Raw genomic sequence first — 23,816 nt, 5'->3', positions numbered from 1 at the left:
GGAAACTTGGCGCGTTACTAAACAACTGGAAAGCAAACTTATACCACATACCACAAGTTCATACCACAAGTTAGGTGCAGCACTGTGGAGGCTACATTGTTGTCTACAGTGCGCCCACTGAGGGCGCCTAACTCGCCGTGAAGGAGGTCCTGAAAGGATATTCCTTTCTCCCCTCTCGGCAAGTGGAACCGCAAGGCCCCGGCGCCTTTTGTCGTTTCCTTCGCGGTGAGTTAGGCGCCCTGAGGGGGCGGGCTGTTGACAAAAATGTAGCCTCCACAGTGCTGCACCTAGCTTGTGGAATGACGATTGAGTGGACCATGGAGCGAATAATAATAGGAGTAACGTTAAGGGAAAGGAAACGATCTTTCTGGATCAAAGAAAAAAACTCGAATAGAGAATGTCATAGTTGAAATAAAAAAAAAGAAATGGGGCCTGTCACGTAGTTAAACGAAATGACAACCAGTGAACCGCCAGGGTAACAGAGGGGATACCGAGAGACAGGTCTAGAGGAAGGGGAAGGCCAATGACTCGATGGATGGAAGAATAAGGAAACTCAGAGGCAGAGAATGGACTCCGTCAGCGCAGCACAAGAGCGGTTGGAGGTCGATGGGAGAGGCCTTCGTCTTGAAGTGGACTTAGTCGTGTGTTGATGATGATGATGACCTTTTCGAAAGTTTTCCATTGCCCGTTCGCCTACTAGCTACACTTTTGCGTTAACGTTCCCCCTCAGCATGATGTAATGTACTATCCCCCTTATGTGTAGTTTATTCGACTTTTCTTGAGAAGCTATCAATGGCCTCATCATCGTAGGTATAGGTTTGTGCATAGACTTGTGCTATCTTTAATCCGTACCTTCTGTTTAGATTGATCCCGACGGCTGCGACTCTTCCGTTGTTGCTGTAGAATTCTTCTACGTTCTTTGATACCTCTTTGTGGGTCAAGAATCCAACCCCATGCCTTCTTCTGACTCGATGTCCAATAAAAAAGCACAGGTGCGGAATTCCGGAATTCTGAGTTTTGTCTGTTTTATGCCCGTTTCGAAGTGTCAACTTCGAGCGAGTCCTGATTGGCTGAGAGCAGGTGGTACGTATGGGACGTAAGAAAGGTCAAGAAGGGCATTGGTTTCTGTGCAGTGGTGGTGGTCAAAGGCCTCGCAACCGGAACTACGTCATTTCTTGAAACGGACGCGATATGGATCGACGTCCTTGAAACGAACATGATTTAGGATTCCGCCCCATAATATGCCCGCTGTTCAACTCCATGGAACCTTTAACTGCCTTTCTGGTCCCTCTTAAACATATGATACGAAAGTTAACGCCTCAGTGGTCCCCAGCCAAGAGCTGCCCACCCTAAGGCAGAGTTCGCGCGTTAAACTTTGCCAGGTTCACACTTTTTGTTGTCCGCGCCCCTTATATGTGACTAAATCGCCCCTTTCTTCTTGGATGAGCGCAAATCGCTTTCCTCTCTTGGCTTTTAATCCCCTTTCCCACAGAAGTGGTGCATTTGAGGCCACTGATGCACGTTCTTTCTCACCATTATGCCATGAAGAACTAATCTCGTCGATTAGCTTCACTTCCACACCTTCATTGCGGCGGGCGTTTAATGTGAGAACATTATTGTTGGCAAGGGGTGTAGCCAAGATGCAAAGGGAACGATGGGCGGGAAAGGGAGGGCCAGTACAGGGTCCCCGCCGCTTAACTGGAAAATGGATTTGAGTACACTGCTTTTACCTCACCCTGTTCAAAACAAATTTTCTACGGCAGTGCGCCTTCGTAATCTAAGCTTTTATAAGGGCAGGGACTGGCAGCCTTCCGCAGGCCCGAGACAGCTTACGTGGTATCGCGCGGCGCGCAAGACATGGGCATTGAGGATAACAGTATTCTGGAGGCTGGGACAGTGTTCGGTGAAAGGCATGATTGCGAAGTATGCTGGGTGATGGCGTGGAAATCAGGTTACGAAACCCACAGGGCTATTGTACTCAGCCCCGGGGGGCTCCCCTTCAATTTGCTGCTAGTGCGACCAAGGCCAACGCACTTGATCAGATATGACGGTATATCTGCTGCAACCAAAAGGCTGCAAGCAAGCCCGCAGCTTCAGAGACCACGTATAAACTAAAGCACGGATCGCGTTTCTTTAGGACATGGATAAGATCGGGCTTCTCCTTTTGGCGGTGCCATTAAGAGTCCTTTTCCCAGACACAATGTTATATGGAACAGCGAGACAAAAAAATTCAGCGGCAAGGATTGGATTCGGTCGACGCACACACGTCAATTCGCACAGACAAATAACGTGTGTGTGCGAATAATAAAAACTTGTAAACGAGTTCTGTTAGCGCAGAAAAACGAATAACGTGAAGTACTGAACCAGAAGAAATAAAGTGAGCGTGGTTTCATGATAACAATAATTCTGTGTTCATTTGTAAACAAATGGAACTAAAAATATGCATCTCAACAGACAAGTTTTATCAATAATGGGTTTCCGGGGATATATATATATATATATATATATATATATATATATATATATATATATATATATATATATATATATATATATATATATATATATATATATATATATATATATATATATATATATATATATATATATATATATATATATATATATATATATATATATAGCGAATCAGAATCGGAAATGAGGGACTCGTTGAAAATAAGACACAGAAATAAGGATTGGCAATCAAGAAAACCTCGGAAAGCAAAGGAGAGGATATGGTAGGTCAAAGAAACTGATAAAGAATTTAGAAAGAAAGAAAGTGGAGAAAAAAATGCCCGCCAGGTGGGATCCGATCCCACGACCTCCAGAATACCGGTCTGGTGCGATAGAAGAAGAAGAAGGTCCCCTTCACCCCGAGAAGTCGGAGTGGCGCTGGCTACCACTTCCAAGCACAGGAAAAAATTACATTGACATAAATACCCCAGAAAGTGCAGGGGAAAAATAGCCCCACCGGTAGCGTAGTGGTTATCGCACCAGACCGGTATTCTGGAGGTCGTGGGTTCGGATCCCACCTGGCGGGCATTTTTTCTCCACTTTCTTTCTAAATTCTTTATCTGTTTCTATGACCTACCATATCCTCCCCTTTGCTTTCCGAGGTTTTCTTAAGTGCCAATCCTTATATATACACACACATATATATATATATATATATATATATATATATATATATATATATATATATATATATATATATATATATATATATATATATATATATATATATATATAAAGACAGAAACAAGGATTGGCAGTTAAGAAAACCTCGGAAAGTAAACGGGAGGATGTGGTGGGTCATTGAAACAGATAAAGAATTTGGACAGAAAGAAAGTGGAGTAAAAATGCCCGCCGGGTGGGATCCGAACCCACGATCTCCAGAATACCGGTCTGGTGCGATGACCACTACGCTATCGGCGGGGCTATTTTCCCTTCCACCTTCTGGGGTATTTGTGTTCAGGTATTTTTGTTTCCTGCGCTTGGGGGTGGTGGCCAGCGCCACTCGGACTACTCGGGGTGAAGGGGACCTTCTTTTTAACCCCCGGGCCATGACTCGAGTGCCTACGACATGTCGAGAGTGGTCGACCAGCGTTGAACCCTCTTAAGCTCCATATGGCACCAAGACGGCCAGAACAGAGGCCATCGCTATGCATGTAGCGAATCAGAAATGGGAAATGAGAGGCTCGGTGAATTAAGACAGAATAAGGGTTGGCAGTCAAGAAAACCTCGGAAAGCAAAGGGAAGGATGTCATTGAAACGAATAAAGAATTTGGAAAGAAAGAAAGAAAGAAGGTGGAGAAAAAATGCCCGCCGGGTGGTATCCGAACACACGACCTCCAGAATACCGGTCTGGTGCGATGACCACTACGCTACCGGCGGGCTATTTTCCCCTCCACTTTCTGGGGTATTTATGTTCAGGTATTTTTGTTTCCTGCGCTTGTTGTTGTTGTTGTTTCCAGCCACCGACTTTGCTGATTTCTTGCTTCACAACGTCATCCTACAACACGGTGCTCCCCGTCAGCTCCTTACCGACCGTGGCCGGTACTTCCTGTCTCGGGTTGTTGACGACCTCCTCCCCTCTTGCCACACGAAGCACAAGCTGACCACCGCCTACCATCCCCAGACTAATGGCTTGACGGAAAGGCTTAACAAGACCATCACCGACATGCTCGCGATGTACGTTTCCGCGGACCATCTGGATTGGGACGTCACTTTGCCGTATGTTACATTCGGATATAACTCATCCCGCCATGACACCGCCGGCTATTCACCGTTGTTTCTTCTCTACGGCCGTGAACCCACTCTTCCCTTAGATACCGTACTCCCTGATGGGACACCTCAGGCTACCGAATATGCTCGCGATGCTGTCGCTCACGCTGTTGCGGCCCGCCAGGTTGCCCGTGCCAAGCTCTCGGCTTCCCAGTCCTCTCAGAAACACCGCTATGACGAGCAACACCGCACCGCCCACTTTACGTCCGGCTCCTTGGTTCTTGTCAGCACCCCTTGCCGCCGCATTGGGCTCTCCGAAGAACTGCTGCCTCGCTTCAAAGGCCCTTGTCGGATCAAGCGTATGGTCACACCCGTAACGTACGAAATCGTTCCCGCCGCTCCTTCCTCATCGTCACTGGACCCAGCAGCTCAACTCGTCCACGTCGACCGCCTCAAGCTGTATTACTCAGCGGCCCCACCTGTTCCCTGAGCCTCGTTTTCAATAAGCACCGAGACGGCACTTCTCGGCCGGAGGGGGTCATGTCACGGCCCTTTTGACATTTCACATGGCAATGCACTGGACCACCTGGTGGTCAATCCATCGTACATTTCATCTGTACGTGCCGCATCAGTGGGTCGCGCAAGGCAAGCCGAAGCGAAGACAAAGAGGTCGCCCAGAGACAGACTGGCTCGCGCTACGCTGGTATCCTCGGCTTCGGACTATACGCCTCATTCTTTGAGAATAGATGGCTTTTATGCACAGCGTGTAAATAGTCCGCATGTGCCTCGTAACAATATCTATATATATATATATATATATAAATCTAGAGAGAGATAAACTCACAAAGCGCGCAGAAATAGTATAAGTAAAGAGTCGGATACACAGCAAGAACAATAACAAACAATGTTTACTTACGTAGCGGCAACGGGAATTGCCTTCATCAGAGTAAAGTTACAAGTCCCGTTGCCGCTACGTAAGTAAACATTGTTTGTTATTGTTCTTGCTGCGTATCCGACTCTTTACTTATACTATATATATATATATATATATATATATATATATATATATATATATATATATATATATATATATATATATATATATATATATATATATATATGTATATATATATATATATATATATATTAATATTGTTACGAGGCAGATGCGAATAAGCAATCTATTTACAGAATTACAGCTGAAGGCCAAGGGACCAAAGCCAAGGAATCCAATGCAGCTCGTGCCAGTCCGTTTCTGGGCGATCTCTTCTTCGTCTCTCGGCTTGCTGTACGCGCCCAACTGATGTGGCATGTACCCATAGGTGAAGTGTGCGATGGATTGACCACCAGGTGATCCAGTCCAATGCTATGTGAAATGCTCCGGGAGTTACGTAGCAATATATATATATATATATATATATATATATATATATATATATATATATATATATATATATATATATATATATATATATATATATATATATATATATATATATGTGTGTGTGTGTGTGTGTGTGTGTGTGTGTGTGTGTGTGTGTGTGTGTTTAGTTAAACCTCGTTAATTTCGTTAATTAGGACGCTTTCGTATACACAACGCTTAATTCGAACTTGGGTCCCCTAGTTGCCATCGCTCCTCGCAGGAGAAGTCGACCCAGAGTGATTACAATGTGTTGCAAATCCAAACCAAACTTAATTTACTAGAGATGCAAGACAACGAAACAAAACCAAATGCGTAGAGCGCGCGCTACGCTGCTGCGACAGCTTATTTCGCTTCCGGAGCCGGCGCACGCCCTTGCAGGTTTCCTTTGTGCCGCGGTCGTTGGTCTGGGTCTGCGATCACGTGGCGTGCGCAACAAACGTGTAGTAGTGCCTAATTTGCAATAGCGAGTCCAGAGGTGGCTTCTTTTGTGTTCTGCTCGCGCAGTGTGGCGCGATGTCCATTCATTCTAGCACCCGCCCGCTAATTCGAACTCCGCTTAATTCGAACATTTTTAAAAGGTCCCCTGTGGGTTTGAATCAACGAGCTCGTACTGTACATATAAGCATACATACATACATACATACATACATACATACATACATACATACATACATACATACATACATACATACATACATACATACATACATACATACATACATACATACATACATACATACATACATACGTGCATACACATACATACATACATACATACATACATACATACATACATACATACATACATACATACATGCATACATACATACATGCATACATACATACATACATACATACATGCATGCATGCATGCATACATACATACGTGCATACACATACATACATACATACATACATACATACATACATACATACATACATACATGCATACATACATACATACATACATACATGCATGCATGCATGCATACATACATACGTGCATACACATACATACATACATACATACATACATACATACATACATACATACATGCATACATACATACATACATACATACATGCATGCATGCATGCATACATACATACGTGCATACACATACATACATACATACATACATACATACATACATACATACATACATGCATACATACATACATACATACATACATGCATGCATGCATGCATACATACATACGTGCATACACATACATACATACATACATACATACATACATACATACATACATACATACATACATACATACATGCATACATACATACGTACAGCCGGTAAAACGTTTGTCTATAACAGCGATTTCAACTTCAACCAGCTACATCCGAAAACTGCCGAAACATACTCGTTCCAAACATGTCGGAGGCAAACGCGAAGGGCTAAGACTTCAGAATTCCGCAGTAGTTTTATTCAAATCCCGCTCCGGCGGGGCAGGATAGGGCTGAGAGTACGAACGCTGTGTTATAGACAAGCCTTTTACCGGCTGTACATGCATACATACATACATACATACATACATACATACATACATACATACATACATACATACATACATACATACATACATACATACATACATACATACGTACGTACGTACGTACGTACGTACGTACGTACTCAATGGTCATGGCTACTAACAGCTCTCACAGACAATGGACGAAGGAACAACATGACGAGCGCTGACCTCTTGCTGACGGCGCTGACGTGTCAGCGCTCGTCCAGTTATTTCTTCGTCCCTCTCTGTGCGCGCTGTTAGTAGCCAAAATTTCGCTCAGTTGTCAATTCTGTTGCTATACTCGATGTATTTTATTAACGAAGTCACGCAATCATTTGAACAATATAAAGTTATACTGTCATTTCTGGTTCATGTATCGCGTTTCGTCTCCTGAGGGGTACATCGTAAAATTTAATACATACAACTGTGGCAACAAAAACCCAGTTTTTTGTAACACAACCGCCTCCGCGCACGCTTTCTATCTAAGCGCAAAAACATTCGATACAAGGCGGTCTCCGAAAAAATAAGGTTCCGGGAGAACGTTGGCGTCAGTGTTTTACGGGCAGAAGCTATACCTGAAAATGAGGTGTGGCGTTGGACGGTGGGGTTGGGGGGGGGGGGGGGGGGGCGCTAACACTCCTTGGCTAACACGGACCACCTGGAGATCTTCAACACGCCCCGAAACTTGCCTGTTCCGTCTGACAATAAGGTGTATATCCGATTTTTCTGCGGCGCAGGTCAGGCGGCCGGAGGCTATATAGGCTACATAGTCTTGAACAACATTCCAGGCCGCCTCGAGAGCGTTCTGGGTTTCTGCGTCCGATCCCCGGGTAACCCACAAGGTGGCATTGTCTGGATAAATAGCATGCCGGAGGACGCCAGATATATATATATATATATACGCTGTTACACGGGCGCGCAGGCACGTGGGAATGGTCAGACGCGGAACACCAGTATCCTGATTATCCCCGACCGCTCCTGAAAGGACTTGGTTGCTGCGCTAAACCCCTGGGAACATCGCGCTTGCCTCGAATGGAAGATTGTGTCTGCTTCCTGATCTACCGAGGCGCCGATTGCTTCCGACGCCTCCACGATTCATTCCGCAGCGTGATCACAGCCGGCTTGTCTGAGCTTGTGATGGCAGCTGTCATTCGGTGCGTGATGACGTCTCGGCGTTCTCCCGCGGTGCATGATGGGACACAGTGGTTCGACGACACGATCTTTCCGAATGCGCCCAAATTACAGGCCTGTAAAAAAACTGCACGTTATACGTGGTAGACGACAGGCGTCAGACGAAAGAGCTCGAGACAGTCGAAAGCTTGAAAAGATGCAACTAAGTTTACAAGAATCACTGAAGCCCTGTCTTACCCCCAACGAATCTCCACGGCATTTCTTTTTTTTTTCGTCTATCACTCAGCCTCTTTATGGCCGTCTTGATGACGGCCCAGCTTCCAGGCCTTGCTTTTCAAAACATGGCTTTAAAGGGGCCGTGCAGACAAAACATGTTTGCTTCATTCGAAAGATTGTCACGTCAGAATTCTACTGGCACCACTTTTAACGTAAACTTCGCTCAAATAAGGTATAAAATTAGGAAAGAAGGGAATGGCCATGCGATTAACTTGCTCATTTCCCGCAACAGAACCTATGATGGCAAATGTGCCAGCTCTGCGATTGGCTGAGGCAGGCAAAAGCAAACGCTAGTTAGGCAGGGCTTTTATTGGAGAGTTTTAGCTGACCGTTTTTCACGGTCCGCTCCGCTCCGATATCAAGCGTGAGCGCCATTGCGCATGCGTGCCGCGCTTGGTCGCGAACGGCATTGGCTCCGGTTGCGCTGAGCGTGTCGCTGATACCGGAGCGGACCGTCGAAAACGGTTAGCTAAAACTCTCTACTATCAGCTTGCAGAACGCACTATTTTTGCTAGAATGTAATGCATATTCATTTTATAGCGGTAAGAAGGGTGGGGTAAAACATGGAAGTTACGAACGTACACGTAAAGATAGAAGTACCATTGCGTACTGCTGTTGGTGCTGCGCGCACTATGTTTGTTATAGCTGCGCAGCAGTGCGGCGCTTAGGGCCGACACGACACAGGCCGATTGACGACGTAAACGACAATGTCTTACGTGACTCTGTTTGTCAAGTATACCCCATGTTTCACGAAACCATTACTACCTACTGTAACAAAAACAATCCAGGGCAGATACGGTCAGAAACAAAGCAAATACAGACAACGGCCCTGCGCGGTATAGTGGCGCCACCATGGAGGACTAACTGTAAAGAAGGCATTCCTCCAGTCCCTTGCCGACTAAAAGCGCACTGACGTTCGCTGGAAGACGTGTCCTTGTTAGGACATCGCAAACGTCACGAAACACATGATTTGGAGGGAGAATCAAAATTTTAACTTAAATTGATTACTTCATCAGCGAATAAAGCATTGTTTGCTTCCGGACCATCGCTAGGGGCACTATAAAACACCAAACCTTTTGAATAAAGCAAACTTGTATTTTGTCTGCATGGCCCTTATAACTATGCTCGCAGCAGCTTGCCAGATAAGCTTGTATGTCGTAACATTTCGTAGGTTGCCTATGGGCATGCACTCGTTGAGGCCATCGGCATGGCCAAGTGTCTCCTGCATGTTGCAGCGTTGCGCCTTATACCCCTAGTCACGCGAGGACATCAAGCCTTTCTCCGGGAACAATGGCCCTTTGACATCTTGTCTTCTCTATAGTGAATCAGGTCGCTTCCCCGTCGGCTATTTTCTGCACACCTGCTTCGCCATTCAGACCCCATGTTTACGTTGCCATGAACAGGGTCGTCGTCTCTGTCCACGATGAAAGGTTTCCCTGGCGCGTTGGCAGCATTTTCATGTCCCCGCCTTAGCGTCAGATATAAAGGGACACTGAAGAGTGGAAACAAGTTGGCCTGTATCTGTAGATTACAGTGCCGAGGATCTAAATGCACCATTCTCGGAACTAGCAGTTGTTTGAACAGGCAGAGAAACGCCAGTAACGTGAAAACAGGAGACGACGCCCCGTGCGCTTTTGGGTACTACGGTTTGTGACGTCACAAAAGTTGTGAACAGCGAGAGCTCATAGGAGAAACATCTATAAATATTTTTCCTAAAATAAACAGTTTTGAAGTGGTTCAGAACGTGAAATAATCGTAAATCAAACTTTCTGTATTAAAAAAAAAAACAAAAAACAGACCACAGCTTTTAGACATTGCGAAACAGGCTGCTTCCCATGCTGCTTCCCTCACGCTTCAGCCAGGCATCATGCTTTCAGTTTCGCTTTGGAAAAGCATTGGTGCGTAATTAGTGAAGTCAGTAATCTACGACGGCGAACGCAAGAGCTTCTGCAAGCAATATGGAAGCGGTAAAAGGAAGAAAATCCGCTGCAGGCGGTTAAGTTTTCTATCTTCCGTTCTCCGCGCGGATGTTGTTATCGGTCAAGTGTTACCGCGCTTGATTCGAACCTTATCGGCCGTGAAAGATCCAGGGTACTTACTGCAGTTGTTATCCGACCGATCCGGCCTTGTGCTGTTCTCTTCCGTAAATGGTGCTCTACCTTTGTTATGTTTGGGCCCAGGCGACCGGGGCGACACGAGGACTACTCGACACGGGTGCCGGAGAGAGAGTATGTATTTGACGCTATGTTCGCGTGAGAAAACGCCATACGAGATGGTCGCGATCGCCAGATGAAGACGCGCGCCTGAGCAACGCCTTGCCGGGCGGCCGCGTTTGGACGATATTTGAAACGGCGCTTCTGAAGGGGTGGCTTGATAAGGTGCGGTGTAGGCGGGCGCACCGGCCGCTCGAGAATTTCAAACATTTCTCCGCAACATAGCTCTCTAATGCTGCGGTTCACGTGAAAGTAGCCTAAACTGCCAATGCGAGAGCCATTGGCTGAGTTGGCTCGCTCCAAGGCTTATGCCGCATCATTACCTTTCCGCCAAATTTTACCTCAGCGCGAAGCGGAAAAATTTTGCGGTGCAAGGAATGCGTTGGCATCTGCAAATTTTTCGGCGGCTAGCACCACACGCAAAGAGAACTACATTTCATTTCTTCCCCCTTCATCACTGACTCCCATGTCGCCCTGCCGAAACCGAATAGGGCCTGTTCACCCAATTTTACGGCCGCCAGCATCCTCTGCAAAATCCCACACATCCCTCACGATGGGATCAAGATAAACGGGCTCTGGATTCCTGCCCCCACATACAGAGTGAACGGTAACTAATGGGCCCATAATGCCTCCCTGGAGTGTTTACAAAATGCTCCCATGGTTGAATGAAGTTGCCCACAGTATGGCTCGAGAACTCGCCATCCGAGCCGGGCCCAGCTCGTTCCCCTACCATGGCGCCAGATCCGCTAGAGACTGGATGATCACCTACAATGAAATTACCACCCACTACCGCCTCTCTCGCCGCGTATACCCCCCGGCACACACACAACTCACCATCCAGCAAGAACATACATGGCGTCTTTTACAGACAAACACATTTCCCAATCCCGCTAAATTACACCTAATTCAGCCAGCGCTATACCTTTCACCTGACTCTACTGCCTGCCAGTCCCTCGGCACACTTCAGCACCTTATGTGGGGATGCCCGAGAGATCCCTACCCAAAAATAACCTCATGTGAGCAGTGGGAGGAGGCGTTGCGCTGCCCAGACCAGGAGGCTAAGCTTCACTGGTCGCCCGGGCGGCTGCGGTCGCCGCCAAAACGGCGGCCACCATCGTCAACTAACTCTGCTCCCAAATAAATGTGTTTCTTCTTCTTCACGTCCACTCATGTGCAACCCGACCCAACACAGGGAGCTGAACTGCGCTGTCAGCAGAAGCACCGTCAAGTTATGACCCTCAGACGGCGACGGTTTGCCAAGGCCTCGCTACCTGGCTTCATTAATCTTAGCAGTCCTTACTCCGAACAGAAGTAGTCTTCGTTAGAACGGTGGTTTGGGCTAGTTTGGTGCATTTGGTGCATAGTTTGGTGCATTTTGAATTTCAGTTAGTATGCTCAAACTAGCCCAAACCACCGTTCTAACGCAGTTTATTACACGTACTACGGACCCTTTCCTTCGCTGTGTTCTTCAAAACCCCACCACATGTTCCAGCCTTCTTGTTGCTGCCGTCTGCAAGGCGCGCCTCCTGTCCTACTCCCTCAAGCATGCGTACGTCCCACCAGCGCCCGGCCTCCTGGTAGGCCCTTTCCCACCGTCACGTTCGCTTTTTTGAATTTGAGTTAGAAGTCTTCGCCCATAAAGTTTATGCCGACTTGGTATTCACTCCTGGAATCATCTCTAAATGGTCTGTTCTCATGTACCCTACTGAGTCTAGTGTTGTAGCAACAGCACGCTCAACTTATTCCACCTTTATCTGGGCACGTTCCGCCCATTCCACTGGTCAGAACAGTCTCCTGACTACCCCTGCGTGCCCAAAGACTTCTGCAGAACACGTCCACTGCGCCCTCAGACAATCATCAACTATTGGAGTATGGTGGCCGATCTACACCCCCTCTCTAAATGAACCCTTGGTGCGCGCTCTTTGTGGCTCCCTGATCACTCCTCATCATCTCTGGACTGTCCTCGCCCTCAGCCGAACGTGTGCGCGCGTACGGTACCCCGACGGGAGTAACCCGCAATGACGTGCACAGGTGAACACCTTCAGTGTCGTGGACAAGCGTTATAGAAGAGAAGGAGCGAGAAAGCTCTTCAATGACTTGGCGAAGTCATCCACACTAGCCGCCCGACTTGCTACACCAGATGAAGAGGGACGTGACACGAAAAAGTGTCTCACATACAGATGACTGTTTAAAAACACACGAAGAGCACACACACACACAATCAGGCAAAACAAGACCCAAACTTTACTCAAACCATATTTCCACACTCTTTCTCTCCTTTGCCGTAACTAAGGCCTTTCATCCATGCCATTCATTCTCCCCACCCATAGAAAAGAAAGCTCTGGAGATTACCAGGGGACGAACCCACCTCGTTGAATTCATAATTGCAGAGGTTCACCGTGGAGGCCGGAATTCGTCTCAGCGCCTGTCCGACACGAGCGGACAAAATGCAAATTATTTTAAAATGTTAAATACCAAACTTTGAGCTTGAATCGTAGTGTCTGACCCTCACTTACAGGCGGAGGAGTACACAGCTTGTGTTGAGAGCCTCAATTATTTTGGAAGCCCGAAGTAATTTCAGTCCTATGTCCTTGCGCTCACTTTCTTATTTTGATTGGCCCACTCTATACCTCGTACTCTTAAAACATGGCCAGTACTAAGTGCCCACGAGAGGCGCACATGTAGTGCTGGCTTATTAAGGCCCGCATAAAACATCCTGACGCATGCGCTGACGGTTAGTAATCAGTATAATCAGTGTTTAAAACAGTACGACCTTCTCAACGGACTCACTGTAAACGAAAAGTTTGTTAGAATATCAAAACACAGCAACATAACGGATTTCCTCGGTAATTACTATGACCTTATTATTTAGAGTCCAGCTAAATTAAATGTCTTCTTTTGAGCAACCTCCGTCTTTCTTTAGCAACTGTCGGAGTGGCCCGAAGCTTTGAAACCGTGCCAGAAAAGCCCTTTATGTTAATTAGGGTAGAATGGAGCGCCGGCCCTTAATAAGAGCGAGGTATGCAGAGAGATTGGGAGTTGATGAAAGCGATACTATGTATTGAAAAGTTCAAAACTCGGCTAGTGCGCTTGATCGGTTTATGGTACTCTGCTTTCAGAGTAAAACATGGGAGAATAAGGTTTTAGGAACACGGAAAGAGGTTGCCGTCAGGGAAAAAAATGTAATGAAAGGTGGAGGGAGGCTAAATATCTCATCAATTTATTTCTGAAGTAGCAGAACGGATTTAAAGTATTTAATTAAGCCAATTACGCGTGGACCTTAGCTCTATTTGCAAGAATCTTGGAATAACTAGATGTACGGTGGACCAATGCGTAGTGATCAGTCCTTGATCTAAATGCTCTGAATTCAGCCGAATATGCGATCTTGCTCCATGTGGGCGGAGCGTTAGACTCTTTCATTTATTCATCCGTTCATTGATTCGGTATTGCAATCGCACGGACTCGAGAAGAGTTCGAATTAGCGTTCTGCGCACGGCAGCTGCACCTTGGCAATGAGGCGCGCCGTGGAGTCCGCCAGAGATTCAGGCACCATTTTTTTCGTTTGAAATGTTTCCCCGGGGCGGCCTCACAGAATACCTGTTCGGAAAACTTTATCGATTACATACTAGTCAATGATTCTGCAGTGACCGGCTAGCCATTTAAATATTACCTCATTAGGAGCTGTTCAGATCAAGTGAGCAGCGTAAGATGTACTCCTGACAGCAACTGGGTTGGCTGAAAACTTGCTCTGGTCGCCATATTTTCGTAAGAGTCGGTAAAAAGGCTCCATTGGCTGGGATGGCTGACGAACGATGCCGCGATAGATATCCTTGATTCGGTGGAGCTCTGCCAGCTGCTGTGAAAACGTCTGGCCGCAGGATTGCATAGTAAGACAAGTAGTAATTCAGGTGCGGACGATGTCGCTTTTCACCATTTTTTGGGGGGGAAGGAGGGGGGGGAGGGGGGGAAGGGGGGGGGGAAGATGGTGCTTGAACATTCGAAACACCACACTTGCGGGTTTCAGTAAAACTAGGTGTACCAACTGAAGTATAATTTCGCCCTAATGTGGTACTTTGCCGTGGTTGGGGGCCTTGCTTGGGACAGAGTCAGCAGTTTTTATTGGCGTATACCATAATCGAGCCCTGAAAATTTGGGAGGACTAAAGTGGGACGAGGTCGCTGATGGCTCCGCATGCCCGGTAGGTTCAGTTCTTCGAAATCTCACCAAATTCAATGCAAGCCAAAACTGGCGATACTACGGCATGCACTTCCTTGTGAGCATTGCGCGGGGTGGGATCAGCCTTAAGCAACATATGCAGATTCTGACAAAAAATTTAATTCAGTATTTAATTCTTTAATTCAGAGAGAAATTTAGAATGCGCGGAAAGGTGGCGGGGCGGGAAGGGCGACACACTTTAACATTGTTCAAATTTCACATTCGGGTTGTTCAGCGCGCCGAAGCCACACCTGGGCTGTGAAGCACTTCGCAGTAGCTGGCTCCGGATGAATTTTGACCACCTGAGGATCTTTAACGTCCACCAAAATCTCTACAAATGGGCGTTCTTGCTTTTCATCTGCATCAGAGAAGAAGTGATCGCGGCCGGGATCGAACCCGCATCCTTGGGCTCAGCAGCACATCGCCTCAGACTCTGAGCCACCGCGGACATCGTTAAAGCGTTGTGTAATGCAGTGAAAGGCATATTTGTACAACTAGGTTTTTTTCCCTAGTCGAATGCCCCTTATTCATTCCCGACTTCAAAGTATGGTGCCCAAGTGTTCGTTCATAAGGCAAGAGCTGCACTGACTGGTGACGTCATGGCCAAGTGGCCGGCTTACGTCTCCCGTCCTGGAGAACGACAACGATCAGACGACACTGAGTCTCGCTGTCCAGTAGTTGCTTGCCGAACATGTCAGCTGGGGGTCCGCACTACTATGAAGCACCTCGTGTGGGAGTGCCCTGGTCTCGAGGCTGTTCGAGTGCGTCACCGCGGGTATCGCGTACCAGACCTGCCAAAAAGCCTGTTCACATCTCATCTCATCTCACTCTGTACGGCTGGTCATCAACGTCAAGACCGTCTCTCTCTCTCTCTCTCTCTCTCTCTCTCTCTCTCTCTCTCTCTCTCTCTCTCTCTCTCTCTCTCTCTCTCTCTCTCTCTCTTGCTCTTGCTCTCGCTCCCTCTCTCTCTGTGGGTGTAAGCGGGATCGTAATACATAACATATAAAAAGTCCACTTTGCAAGCAGGTATAATGCGAAATAATATTTTTAATGGGGGAAATTGTTCTTTTCTTGAATATTGATCTAAAAATTACCTAAGTGCGAAAATCTGGCCCTCACCAGTACCAAGGCCTACACAAGGCAAAAATATCTGCAGAATCTGCTCCGCTGCCATGTTACGTAATTCACCCAGGTAGAACATAAGCTGAAGGTTCCGCTGCTGATACTTGCCAGGTCATCGTACTCACATTCGCAAGTACGTGGGTAAGAGTTTGATAAAAGCAAACTCCGACGACTTTTTCATCCCCAGGTCGGAGCCCTTTCACTCTATATGTCACATCTGACAGCCTCTCAACGACGCGAAAAGGACCCTTCCATTTTGGCGCTAATTTTTTCGCGTGGCCAGTGGTCTGGTATGCTACTCTCACGTATACCCTGTCTCCCATATTGTACGACGCGTCTTGGCCGCTTTATTCAGTGCCTCAGACGTGAGCTGATGGGAAACTGAGAGGCGTTGAGCTAGCTCTGCCCGGTAACTTTCGAGTGTGCCGTAATGCGTCTCGGGAGGCGCGCCTATGAAATCCGTCCGGCACTGATGCGTCGCAACCGTGAAGGAGGAAGAAGGGAGTATCGTTAGTTCCCGCATGGACGTTGGTATTGTAAGCAAACACTACAGAAAGGAGCCTGATCCCAGTCCCTCTGATCGTGGTCGACGTGGTGAGATATAATTGTTAGCAGAGTTTAGTTCAGCCTCTCTACGGCTAAGACAGAAAGTTGGGCTAGTTAGTTATCTGACTGCATTTTACTAGCGAAAAAGAGACGCGGACGAAAAAGAAGTACACAGGACACTCGCTAGACTACAGCTGAAATTTTATTTAGCGTACGTGAAACAAAAAAAGATAACATATCACCACGGCCTTTCCCTACACAACCCCACACACCTCAGCCTATGTCTCGCACTCTTTCAGATAAGCAGATAGGCTACCTACGAGGGCGCATGTGCGAGACATAGGCTGAGGTGTGTGGGGTTGTGTAGGGGAAGGTCGTGGTGATATGTTATCTTTCTTTGTTTCACGGACGCTAAGTAAAATTTCAGCTGTAGTCTAGCGACTCCCTCAATCACTCTTACAGATAAGGAGATAGGCTACCTACGAGGGCGCATGTGCAAGACATAGGCTGGCGTGTGTGGGGTTGTGTAGATGAAGGTCGTGGTGACATGTTATCTTTCTTTATTTCACGGACGCTAAGTAAAATTTCAGTTGTAGTCTAGCGAGTGTCCTGTGTACTTCTTCGTCCGCGTCTCTTCTTCGCTAGTAAAATACCCTCTACGGCGCCATTACTTTAAGGGTGGTAAAGCAGTGGTCTGTAGCTTCTTAATGCCTAAGAGGTCCTACACTTGCTTCATGACGCGTGACAGAGAATTTGTGCCCTGGTCCGTTTACAGCTGCTGGGGCACCCCGTGCTTGAGAAAACGTTTCTCTACGAACTCTAGAGCGACCGATTCGGCTTTTTGGTCTCGGAGCGGGAAAGCCTCAGCGTAACGACTCAAGTGGTCTACAAAGAACAAAATGTACTTGTTCCCTGCGTACAGGACGTCGGTAAGGGGCCCACTATATCCATAGATGTCCGCTGGAAAGAGGATTTAAGCTCCTCGGAACGCCTGAAGCGGCGCCAGCTTTTTGTTTTAAGAGCTCCTTTGAACTGCGCAGGAACAACACTTTCGACAGTCGCCGCTACATACACCCGCATGCCTGGCCAAAAGTAGGCCGTACTTATTCTCTGGCGCGTTTTTCGTGCTCCCGGGTGCCCCGCGTACGGGGCGTCATGGTGCAGCCGATGTAATTCCCCCTTCGTTGAGGTGGGCACCCCTAGTCGCCCCTGCGCTTCGTTAGGACGGTCCCTGTGTCCTAAAAGTCCCCCTTCATCAAAGAAATATTGCCCCTCGGTAGCGCCCGTTTCCAGTGGCGTGATGATCGCCTTCAATTTTTGATTATCGCGTTCTAGTTCCATGCGGGCTTCTTCTGCCGATGGTACAAAGATGTCTGCCACTCGGACGGGTGCTCTACTTAAGCCGCCCGCGTTCTGGCTGGTTGTTCCCGACCTCTGAACGATCTCGAAGTCGTACTCCTGCAAAAGCAGGTTCCACCTTGCTAACTTCGAGCTCGGGTCGCGGGCGTTCCATCAACCACTTTAGAAGCTGGCAATCAGTCAGTATGCGAAAGTGCCGCCCATACAAATAGCATATGAAATGGCGCACAGCCCATACTACTGCGAGGCATTCCTATTCGGTAGCTCCATACTTCTGTTCGGCGGAGTTCAACTGCCTACTGGCGTATGCCACTAGGTGTTCTTTGCCGTGAACCTCCTGTGACAGCACTGCCCCTACAGCCACTATGGAATCGTCCGTCGCTAGCGTAAAGGGCCGGTTGAAGTGTCTGCAAGCTTAAGCACGGGCGCTTCAACCAACTTGCGTTTCATCCACACGAAGGCCTGTTGCTGCTCCGCTTCCCCTTGAAAATGTTTCCTGGTGGCTAGCTGTGTGAGCGGCCGCCTCCTCGGCAAATCTCGGTATGTGCCGGCGGAGGAGGCCCAGGAATTGCCTCACTTCCGTCTTTGTTTTAGGCTCGGGGAAATCCTTCACGCACTAGACCTTAAATAGGTCAGGTCGCACCCCCTCAGCGGATACGATATGCCCGAGATATTTGACCTCTGGTCGAAGAAATTGCTACTTCGGTAGCTCCAGCTTTAAGCCCGCAGCTTGTACCCTGTAAAATATCTCGCGTAGGTCGGCGAAGTGGCTTTCGAACGTACTGCTGTAAATTATGATGTCGTCTAAATAAACATGGCAGCTCTTTCCTAACAGCCCCACTAGGACGACATCGGCTGTCCGCTGCCAAACCGCCGCGCTGTTCGCTAAACCCATGGGCATCCGTCGCCATTCGTAATGGCCGGAGGGTGTTTGAATGCAGTCTTGTCTTTGTCATGTTCGTACGTTTCGATTTGCCAATTCCCTGACGCCATGTCTACGACGGGGAAAAACTTTGCGGAACCGAGTTCTGACAGAGTTTCGGCGATGACATAGTTTCGGCGACAGAGTGGGCATCAGAGAGTGTTTCATCTTCAGTTGTGCGCTCACGTTTAAATTCGTTAATAAAAAATAAATAAAACCGCCTTTAGCGGTGGCGCAGAGTCCAGGTAAAGACCAAGTTTTCTTGAAAAAAATTTTTGGGGGGGTTGGCTTATGCTCCGAAGCTACTCTTCGTATGTGACGCACGCCGTTGTGGAAGTTACGAATTAATTTATGCCCACCAGGGGATTTTAAAGGGACCCTGCAACACTTTCGATAAACGCTTTTACTCTTTCCTTCGCGTCTGGAAGCACAGCGAAAGCTGCAGTTATCGCCAGCACGGAGCGCCACTGCGTGATTTGCTCGTCGCACCAGATACGCCTTCCGTTTCAGTTCGTTTTTGTGGCTTTATTTTTAAAGTTGCTATCGAAAAGCGCTCATTGCTGAAACTGAAGGAAAACCGGCCAACAGCCGCTACATGGCCTCAGTGACGTAATTCAGGCGGGCGAAAAACGTCAAGACCGGGAAAGAGAGAAAAAACTTTTGAGCGAGTTTCCAAGTTATCTGATGGGCATAGAGCCGTAATTTTTGGCTGAGGTGCTTTACGACCCCCTAATCTAAGTAGTGGGTGTGTTGAGTGACTACGTTCTGCAAGCACTTAAGATTTCAAAAAAAGGTGAAAGAAGTGCTGCAGGGTCCCTTTAACCTGCTCCCAAATCCCGATACCCGAGCGTTTTTGTTTTTCGCCCTCTACGAGAACTGTGTTTTTGAGCTTCTGACACGTGCTGTATTCTATGTGAGTGTAAGTTAAAAATGCACCGCGATACCTAACGGACCTATTCGATATGCGTATCACAAGGGGTGTGCCGATTTGGTGTTATATGGTTGGTGGAAGTAAACTTGAGATTCTTAGTTTTAACTTCATTCAGCGCGTACGACGCTCAGATAGTTTTGTTTGCTTATGCTGGAGCTATATCAGTAACTTTATTTTTTATTGTCAGCCATAGCGTCACCACACACACCCACGCTACCCCTCCCCCCCCTTAATGCAGGAATGACGTGCTCATAAGCTCGCAAGACAATGGAGAATTCAGTCGCTCCTCTCGCTCAATTGATAGAGCATCAGACGCGTTATCCGAAGGTTGTGGGTTAGGATCCCACATGGAAGTCGTTTATTTTACATTTTCTTTCTTTTCTACTCTTCTGAAATTGATACTTTCACGCAACACTTACTTACCGTGGCTCTCATCTGCGTCCTTGACTATTGCCTTTTTGGCTTTCCTCTCTCTCTCTCTCCCTCACACACACACACACAGACACTTACACACGCATGCATGAACGTGCGCACGTACACATTCTGTCTCTCCCTCTTTCTCCCTTGCTCCGCGCGCGCGCGCGAGAGAGAGAGAGAGAGAGAGAGAGCATATCGTTCACTTTCCATCCCATTCTGTGTTCTTACCCAGCACTTCAAGAAAAGAATTAACCTTGAATTTGTTTATTTTTGATTGCAAAGAGAGGCAAACAACGCGTCTGGGGGAAAATTGCGACGCGTGGTGCGGCTTTTTTATGAAGGCTTCCGTCGGATGACCGCCACCGTGGGAAGTAACGGAGGGGTCGGAGGAGGCCTCGGCACAGACGTGAGAGGAATGCTTTTTTCCCCAGGCCTTCATTCGCGGTGCCGCAGCATCGTGCAGTTTTTCGCTAGGGTTCTTCTGGGTCAGTATCGACGCTCTGGAAGAAACTGAAGACCCGCGGATCCGTTTCTTCGTCTGCTCTCCATTCCGTGCGCCCTGAAGTGCAGGAAAGTTTGATTAAGCCGCTTTGCCCTCGACGACCCGAGCTCTCTCTTTTCCTTAACGAATAGGACCTAGGCACACATTCCGCTGTATTTCAAGTAAAAAAATGGAACCACCCTCTGAAAGTAAACAAGGAGATGTCTTCTTTCATTCGATGACATATCCTAAATTAGGATCAGCGGAGCATATTGACACTGGCGTTTCCTTCTGATTACACCTCAGTGATGCGCCGCTGATATATACAGGGTGTCCCAGCTATCATGCACCAAGATTTAAAAAAAGAGCGATGGAGTTACTCGAAGAAAACCTAGTGCATAATGTTTGCGGTACTGTGGAGAAGTGGACAGTATTTTTTTCGTTAATTATAGTTAATTAAATAATTGTAATTAATTATCTAACTCGGTAATTACTGCCCTGATCCACAAAGTGTCAATGAGGCACTTGTAGGTACCCGCGAGGGGCATCTAACTGCGGTATTTTCAGCGAAAAACTATTTGCGTACTCATTTATTCTGGCTGATAAAGAAAACCCGCGAAATATGAAAAATACCCCGTGAAGACGCTCCCGCGCGTACCGTAAAGCAGCGCCCCCAAATAAGTTGATTGAAAACAACTACTTCGCCTGTCACCCGCCCGAAGAGACATCGTATCACCTTGATAATGGCATGCATGGAAGGAGCAGCAACAGTAAGATTCGCGTGGCGCGTGTGCAGATAAGGCACAAACGCGGTCGCGATTTCTTCTTTCTTTCTTTTGTTTATTTCGTTCTGGCTAACTCAGACTCAGCCTGTTTGAGGGCATTGCTTTACGAAGCGCGCTCACGCGTGCGGAAGCGCCGTCACGTGGTATTTTTCATATTTCGCGGGTTTTCTTTATCAGTCAGAATAAATGAGTACGCAATTAGTTCGTCGCTGAAAATACCGCAGTTAGATGCCCCTCGTGGGCAACTACAAGTGCCTCATTGGCACTTTAGTGATTAGGACAGTACTTCTCAAGTTAGATAATTAAATACAATTAATTAGTTAAGTCTCATTAACGAAAAAAATGCTGCCCGCATCTCCACAGTATCGCAAACATTATGCACTAGGTTTTCTTCGAGTTAGGCCGTTACTCTTTTTTTAAATCTTGGTGCATGATAGCTGGGACACCCTGTATATATATATATATATATATATATATATATATACATAGGTCGGCGTACTCACTCGTGAGTACACTCATTTGTACTCAAACTCACGAATGAGTACGATGATGAGTGATCACACACCCAGAAAAAAATAGTGAGTACGATGACGAGTGAGTATAGGGGTAAGTCCACTACTCGTGAGTACAGTACTCATGAGTATGAGTACTCATGAGTACAGTATTCATGAGTATGAGTACTCATGAGTTTGAGTACTAATGAGTATGAGTACTCATGAGTACACCGCACTCATGAGTACACAGCACTCATGAGTACACAGTACTCACGAGTACACATCACTCATGAGTACAATACTCATGAATACTGTTTTTGCGAGTGCTTGCACTCTTGAGTATATGCACTCCTGAGTACGTAGTGCAAACAGTAGTGCAAACAAGAAAACGGACGACAAAAGCTGCCACCCGAAGACACGCAGAAAAACGCAGTTTACGGCCACGGCTGCACCGACAACCCCCGAGCTCCCCTGAGCCCGACCCGGCCTGAGAACAAGAGGAGACACCAGACGCAACGCGAGTGCTTACGTTTCGTTTTGCTTTGTCACATGTACTTGCCTTCGCGCACTAAGTCGCCCAACGATAGTGCACCGCGTCAGACGTTTTCTTTCTCTGTCCTGATTTATATGTAACCTGTGTTTTTCTAATCAATTAAACAATTTATTTTTTCTACTTAGTCTTTCATTCGAGCTACGACCTAGCTAACAGTGCAGATAAGTTGATTATTCGTGAGTAATACAAATTGAGTACTCATGAGTACAGATTGAGTACTCATGAGTGCAGAATGAGTAGTACTCATGAGTGCAGAATGAGTAGTACTCATGAGTACAGAAGATTGAGTACTCATGAGTACAGATTGATTACTCATGAGTACAGATTGAGTACTCATGAGTACAGAGTGAGTACTCATGAGTACAGATTCAGTCCTCATGAGTACAGATTGAGTACGAATACTCGTGAGGACAAATGAGTTTGAGTACAAGTGAGTATGATTACAAATGAGTATTTGATGAGTGAGTACGAGTGATTTTGTGAATAGACAAGCTTTTTGAGTCTGAGTTTGATTGAGTACAGCGTGAATGAAAAAAATTGTGATTGAGTTTGAGTGAGTTCTTTCTGTTTTGCCGACCTATGTATATATATATATATATATATATATATATATATATATATCCCTCGTCATAACGAAATCGCTTTATTCGACGTTTCTTCGGGTCTCAACCCAAACGCATGCATTTTAGGCCGCATTACTCGAAGCGCTCAAAGAGCTCGACCCGCTTAGAGCGAAGTGGCGAGCGGAGCCGCGCCGAGGGGGGCGACCAAGCGGCGAGTCAGACGGTCAGCATGGCGGGTCAACGCAAGCTGGTCTTTTCCCGGAGATTTTCTCGAGCCGGTCGTGCTCAATTCGCGCCATCCCACTTTAAACAAACAGTTCAAATGCGTGGCAGGGTCACTGAATTTTACTCCTAGACATCGGTAAATGGCGTGGACGCGACGGTGCGCGAACACTAACACTCGAAGCTTATAATTGTCGACAGCGGGGCGCCGAAAAACTCTTGTTTTGCAAAATTCATGGCTGCACACCTCGGGAAAAAATTGCCCAGTGATCATGCAAAACCCTTGTTCAAAACCGGTTAGTTTTCATGATTGCGCTGTGTGCCCACAAAGAGCGGTTAATCGTTGTTTTTTGAGCTGAAAAAAAAAACAACCTCGGACTCGAGCCACGGAATTTAAGCCGCTCTC

At 46.9% G+C, this 23,816-nt stretch overlaps 1 protein-coding gene across 2 annotated transcripts in view; it reads left to right on the top strand.

The window, feature by feature from the left end:
* Positions 1-23,816, top strand: part of LOC144156173 (uncharacterized) — a 97,643-nt gene that overhangs the window by 12,571 nt on the left and 61,256 nt on the right. The gene's annotated exons all lie outside the window — the stretch shown is intronic.

The sequence above is a fragment of the Haemaphysalis longicornis genome, unplaced genomic scaffold (genome assembly GCF_048455015.1).
Source record: "Haemaphysalis longicornis isolate Haplotype H1 unplaced genomic scaffold, Haemaphysalis longicornis Haplotype H1 scaffold_1, whole genome shotgun sequence".
Classification (NCBI taxonomy): Eukaryota; Metazoa; Arthropoda; class Arachnida; order Ixodida; family Ixodidae; genus Haemaphysalis; species Haemaphysalis longicornis.
The sequence above is the reverse complement of the archived record's forward strand: the minus strand, read 5'-3'. Positions and strand labels throughout refer to the sequence as shown.